This window comes from Salvelinus sp. IW2-2015, unplaced genomic scaffold, assembly GCF_002910315.2.
Source record: "Salvelinus sp. IW2-2015 unplaced genomic scaffold, ASM291031v2 Un_scaffold2353, whole genome shotgun sequence".
Lineage (NCBI taxonomy): Eukaryota > Metazoa > Chordata > Actinopteri > Salmoniformes > Salmonidae > Salvelinus > Salvelinus sp. IW2-2015.
In genome coordinates, this window is record NW_019943678.1 from 85,154 (window position 1) to 92,262 (window position 7,109).

The following is a 7,109-nucleotide window of genomic DNA, read 5'->3' on the forward strand; positions in this document are numbered from 1 at the left end:
ATTAGGAACGAACAAGAGAGACAAGAGATTAACGTGAGGAAGCTTACTTAGGAGAGATAACCTGAGGAATTACTAAACTGGTGAAAGTATTGGAGAGGTGGAGTATTACCTATAAACTAGAGGATATACTACCCGGAGTTTATTACTCAACTGAAGGATACTAAAAACTGAGAGGTATACTAACCAGAAGTAATTATAAACTGGAGTATAACCTAAAACTGAGAAAGCTGAACGAAAGTGTAATTACCAAGACTGAAGATCATTTACTTAAACTGAGAGAAATTACTAAAACTGATGAATATTACTATAACCCCTGAATAGTTATTACTAAACCAAGATAGCTGGCGAGAGGGAGATCCGTTGTCATCCTGAGGAACCTGTCAACTCTGCGGGAACCGTGAATGTCAATCGAGGAGAACTCGCAAATCTGAGGGAACCGTGTTCAACCTGAGGAACCTGTCAATCTAAGGGAACCGCTGTCCACATCTGAGGGAATGCACTTGAGGTCGATCTCTGTGTGATACCGTGTTCAATCTGAGGAATACCGGTCAATCTGAGGCAGACCCGTGTCAATCTGAGGAACGTGTCTCTGAGGGAACCGTGTCCAATCCTCGAGGGAACCGTGTCATCTGGGAACCGTGTCAATCTGAGGGAAACCCGTTCAATTCTGAGGGAACCGTGTCAATCTGAGGGAACCGTGTCAATCTGAGTGAACCGTGTCAATCTGAGTGAACAGTGTCAATCTTGCCAACCTGACATATTTTTTCCAAAAGAGGACCACGATGGAAATAAACCTTTGGGTATTATTTTGGTTTTAGCCTCAATCATTTGTAAATGTATGTAATGTTGTCTCCAACTGGAGCAGTCTCCTACTTATAATCCTTAAATAAATTCAAAACGTTCCTACAATGTTAGGTAACGTTCCAACGCAGTCCCAACAGAGTCCCAACGGAGCAGAACTGACGGTCCAGTCCAGAGAACTCCCAGACAAACAGCTCCCCCGGTCTGTCTGCCAAGGGACCAAAAGCTCAGGTCTTGAATGTTCTGTGAACATTATGTACGCTTACATTCCAAGGCTCCAACAGAACAGAATAGAACTGAGGTTGATTCCAGTCTGAAGAGCTCCCATCCAAACAGCAGCCCTGGTTCTGAAGCCAATGGGGGTTAAAGCTCAGGGCCACCAAGCAAACACAACATTCCTTTGAATATTCCTACAACGGTTAGGTAACATTTCCAAAGCATCAGCAGAACGGAGGTCGGAGGTCGGTTCCAGTCTGAAGAACTCCTATCCAAACAGCAGACCTGCTACAGCTGCCAAGGGGTCATGGGGTCAGGGCTCAGAGCCTGGAAAAGTGGGGGAGTTCATTATTTCAGTAGGCAGTTGAACACCTGGAACGGCCTGACTGCTGCCTGAAACACTCTGCTGGGCTCAAACACCAGTTGACAACCAGTGGCTATAATAGTTCAGGGTTAAACAGATCTCAAGGACATGGGGGAAAGAGTCGTTATTTTACGAGGCAGCGGGCAGACACATGGAGAGCAGGGTTCAAAATACGCAACTTCTCTTTAGGGTGCCCGACATCGAAATATTTTATATTTAAACATTCTTACACGGGCCAGATACCTGGAGAAGATGGAGATTTTGTATGACGGTGCTCTCCCAAATACAAAAACAAGCGATGAGACAAACAGTGTGAGTAACTGGCTTGTCTTCACGGGTCTGTCTACTTGCTGCAAAATGTACCGTATGAACTGAAAAAATTGCATTGCGTTGCGCGTGTTTCCTGTCCACGGCCTGGTTTCTCAAAACTTAAGACTAAGTTCTTCCCTTAGAACATTCGTAGGAGCACCGTTTAAAAAATCTCCAAGCTGTTTCCTAAAAACATTTTTTATTAACTTTGCACTTGAAAACGCTCGTAATCAGTCGTTAGATTACGAGCCTCAGACCGCTTGTAGAACAGCTAAGTGCATCGTCAGATACCTTTTCTTTTTTTTTACGTCCCGCGTCACTTTATACAAAGAAGATCTCTGCTAAACCTAGAATCACATGGTTTATCCGTCTCTCTGTGACGGAGTAAACTTTTTTTTATTTTTTTTATTAATAATTAAAGTTGACTTCAAATACAAAAGTCGCCAATGTCTTTGCAATTGATACGATCAAGCAACGTATAAAATGATGCTTCATATTAAAACCGAGATGACTACATTAGAAGGTCAACAGTAAAGGTCAACAGTAAAGCTATAGGTCTATTCTTAACGTATGTGTAGCCTAACATGTGCGTTAGGATTAACACTGTAGAGTAACACTGTTAGGATTAACACTGTAGATTAGACTGAACACTGTTAGATTAACACTGTAGAGTAACACTGGTAGGATTAACACTGTAGGAACACTGGTAGGATTAACACTGTAGAGTCACACTGTTAGGATTAACACTGTAGACACACTGTTAGGATTAACACTGTAGAGTCACACTGTTAGATTAACACTGAGAGTTAACACTGGTAGATTAACACTGTAGAGTACACTGGTAGATTAACACTGTAGAGTCACACTGTTAGATTAACACTGTAGAGTCACACTGTTAGGATTAACACTGTAGAGTCACACTGTTAGGATTAACACTGTAGAGTCACACTGTTAGGATTTAACACTGTAGAGTAACACTGGTAGGATTAACACTGTAGATCACACTGTTAGGATTAACACTGTAGAGAACACTGCTAGGATTAAACACTGTAGATAACACTGGTAGGATTAACACTGTAGAGTAACACTGGTAGGTGAACACTGTAGAGTAACACTGTTAGGATTAACACTGTAGAGTAACACTGGTAGGATAACACTGTAGAGTAACACTGGTAGGGTAACACTGCAGAGGAACTTTTTTTTTAACCTTTATTTAACCAGGAAGGCTCATTGAGATTTAAAATCTCTTTTTCAAGAGCGTCCTGGCCAAGATAGGCAGCACCAAGTCATTACAAAAATTACAGACAGACAACATGAAAAACTACAAGTAATCTAGTAAAAACCATTGAATTCACAAGAGTATTAACAAAATCAAAAAACAGCAAATTAAACACATTGACAGGTCAGGGAATCAGTCTCAAAATCCTTCATCAGTGATTTAAAAACACCAATCCGGACAAATACTTCCAGTTTAAAAGTATTTTGTAAGGCTTCCAAGACGATGCGCAGAGTACATAAAAAGCCCTTTTACCAAATTCAGTTCGGACATTTGAACATTAGCAGATATAAAGTCCAGCGGACGAAGAGACGACCCACCACATTTCTGAACATTAAAAATGCCCAAATAAAAAGGTAGTAAACCCAAAATGGCATTGCTAATAAAAGTATACCAGTGACTGGTATACAAAGTGCAGTGGTGTGTAGGGTTTTGCAGTTTAAAACAAATCTCAAAGTGCCATGGTAAAGGGTGTCAATTATCTCAAACACTGAGAGAAGCATTCATAATATAAAATACCCATAGTCTAGAAAGCATACATGTAGCTGATACTAGCCTCCTGCTGGCTTCAAAAGAAAAACACGCCTTACATTTTTTGTAAGTTGTTGAATATGCAATTTAAAAGAGAGGCTGTCATCAATTAAAATTCCAAAGTATGTATATGAGGTTACACCTCAATCTCCTTGCCCTGACAGGTAGTAATAGGTGAAAGGTTAAAGGTATATTTCTTGCTTTAGAAAACACCATTAGTTTAGTTTTGTCAGTATTGAGAATAAGCTTCAATTGACACAAGTATGTTGAACAGTATAAAAAGCAGTTTGCAAGTTCTGGAAAGCTTTTGTAAGAGACGAGGCACAACAATAAATAACAGTATCATCAGCATAAAAGTGAAGTTGCGCATTTTGCAGTGTAATCCTAACAGTGTGACTCTACAGTGTTAATCCTAACAGTGTGACTCTACAGTGTTAATCCTAACAGTGTGACTCTACATGTTAATCCTAACAGTGTGACTCTACAGTGTTAATCCTAACAGTGTGACTCTACAGTGTTAATCCTAACAGTGTGACTCTACAGTGTTAATCCTAACAGTGTGACTCTACAGTGTTAATCCTAACATGTGGACTCTACAGGTAATCCTAACAGTGTGACTCTACAGTGTTACCCCTAACAGTGTGACTTCTACAGTGTTAATCCTAACAGTGTGACTCTACAGTGTTCCCTAACAGTGTGACTCTACAGTGTTAATCCTACCAGTGTTACTCTACAGTGTTAATCCTAACAGTGTGACTCTACCTGTAATCCTAACAGTGTGACTCTATCCTCCACTAGAGAGAGGCAGCAGCGTTGTGGCTGGAGAGGACTATGACTCCAGCATGGTCTTCCTGCCTCTGATGAACCAGATGATGCCCCAGCTGAGGGGGTGATGCCTCGGTGAGACAACAGTTCTACATGCCTCTTCTTCCATGTCTCTCACTGCCTCCTCTACCTACCTTCCCTCCCTGCCTCCTCTCTCCCTCGCCCCTCTTCCTACCTCCCTCCCTCCCTCCCTGCCTCTCCTTGCCTCCTCTCCTACCCTCCCTCCCTCTCTCTCTGCCTCCCCTCCTACCTCCCTCTCACTACTAACCTCCTCTACCCTCCCCCCTACCGCCTTCTGCCTCTCCTCCTACCCTCCTTCCCTCCTCTCCATCCCTCCCTCCCTGCCTCCTACCCTCTTCCCTCTCTCCCTGCCTCCTATCCTACCCTTCTCCCTTCCTACCATCCTCCCTGCCTCTCTCCTACCCTCCTTCCTCCCTGCAACCTCTCCTACCCTACATCCCTACCTCTCCACTGCATCCTCTCCTACCCTCCATCCGTACCCCTCACTTCCTCCTCTCCTACCCTCCTTCCCACCCCCACTGCCTCCTCTCCACCCTCCTTCCTACCCCTCACTGTCTCCTCTCCTACCCTCCTTCCCTACCTCCTCTCCTACCTCTCCCTGCCTCCTCTCCTACCCTCCTTCCCTGCCTCCTCTCCTACCCTCCTTCTCTACTTCTCCCTGCCTCCTCTCCTACCCTCCTTCCCTACTTCTCCCTGTCTCTCCTCCTTCCTACCTCCTCTCCTACCCTCCTTCCCTCCCCCTCTCCTACCCTCCTTCCCCCTGCCTCCTCTCCTACCCTCCTTCCCCCTGCCTCTCTCCTACCTCCTTCCCCCTGCCTCCCCGCCTCCCTCCTACCCTCCTCCCCTACCTCCCCCTGCCTCCCTCCTACCCTCCTTCCCTACCTCCTCTCCTACCTCCTCTCCAGTGTCCTAGTATTTGAACCCAGGTCTGCTCAGGACCACCGTGCTCCTACCCTCCTCCCTCTCTCCCTGCCTCCTACCTCCTTCCCTCTCTCCCTGCCTCCTATCCTACCCTCCTTCCCTTCCTACCATCCTCTCTGCCTCCTCTCCTACCCTCCTTCCCTGTCTCCTCTCCTACCCTCCTTCCCTCCCTGCAACCTCTCCTACCCTACATCCCTACCTCTCACTGCATCCTCTCCTACCCTCCATCCGTACCCTCACTGCCTCCTCTCCTACCCCCTTCCCTACCCCTCACTGCCTCCTCTCCTACCCTCCTTCCCTACCCCTCACTCTCCTCCCTACCCTCCTTCCCTACCTCCTCTCCTACCTCTCCCTGCCTCCTCTCCTACCCTCCTTCCCTGCCTCCTCTCCTACCCTCCTTCTCTACTTCTCCCTGCCTCCTCTCCTACCTCCTTCCCTACTTCTCCCTGTCTCTCTCCTTCCCTACCTCCTCTCCTACCCTCCTTCCCTCCCTCCTTCCTACCCTCCTTCCCCTGCCTCCTCTCCTACCCTCCTTCCCCCTGCCTCCTCTCCTACCTCCTTCCCCTGCCTCCCCCTGCCTCCTCTCCTACCCTCCTCCCCTACCTCCCCCTGCCTCCTCTCCTACCCTCCTTCCTACCTCCTCTCCTCCTCCTCTCCAGTGTCCTAGTATTTGAACCCAGGTCTGCTCAGGACTATGTTGTCTACTCTATACAGCAGGCAGCAGCTGAGCTTTTTAAAAGCATTACCTAGAGGAGAGAAACCTCACTACCTGGCTATATCCTCCATTATAGTAACAGAGGCACCTATGATATCTGGGCTACCAGGACTGGCTTCTAGAGCCATGATATCTGGGCTACCAGGACTTGGCTTCTAGAGCCATGATATCTGGGCTACCAGGACTTGGCTTCTAGAGCCATGATATCTGGGCTACCAGGACTTGGCTTCTAGAGCCATGATATCTGGCTACCAGACTTGGCTTCTAGAGCCATGATATCTGGGCTACCAGGACTTGGCTTCTAGAGCCATGATATCTGGGCTACCAGGACTTGGCTTCTAGAGCCATGATATCTGGGCTACCAGGACTTGGCTTCTAGAGCCATGATATCTGGGCTACCAGACTTGGCTTCTAAGCCATGATATCGGGCTACTAGGACTTGGCTTCTAGAGCCATGATATCTGGCTACCAGGACTTGGCTTCTAGAGCCATGATATCTGGGTTACCAGGACTTGGCTTCTAGAGGAGCATTGACCACGTTGTTAAACTAACACACCCAACATTGGGACAGATAGACAAACATAGCCAGTGCTATTGTAAATGAATAAATCATTCCAGAAGTATCTATAAAAAGAGTAATACGGTGCCTTACATATATGCCGTAGGCTGGACAGCTAAATCAAATAAACAATTAAATTCATTCTGTGTCTCCAGAGCTCGCCACGTGCCTGCTGTGTGTGTGTCTGACCGGCTCTGTGTACTGTGAGGAGGTCGTTCCAGAGATGACTGCTGTGCCCACCCTGCCCAAGAGACCGCCTATCTCTACGCCCGTTATAACAAGATCAAGAAGATCACCAATAAAGACTTTGCAGATATCGGTAGGGGGGGTTGAAACATTCAGGGAAACCCCCACAGCTCTGAATTCCTGGGGGGGGGGTTCTCCAGATATCCCGGGTTGAATGATTCCTAATTGGAGAATTTCCTGCCTGCTTATTACCTTGAGAATCAGATATAACTTCAAACTGGGATTATAAGAAACCTAGGATCTTTGGGAAAAAATATTGTTTGCAAACAGAACTTTGGCCCCCAACGGGCGTAAAATCTCTGTCGTTATCAGGTTTCCTATTTTG

The 7,109-nt window shown here is 46.3% G+C and overlaps 1 pseudogene; it reads left to right on the forward strand.

Moving 5' to 3' along the window:
* LOC112073755 (mimecan-like) overlaps positions 1 to 7,109 on the forward strand; it is a 19,975-nt pseudogene that overhangs the window by 6,959 nt on the left and 5,907 nt on the right.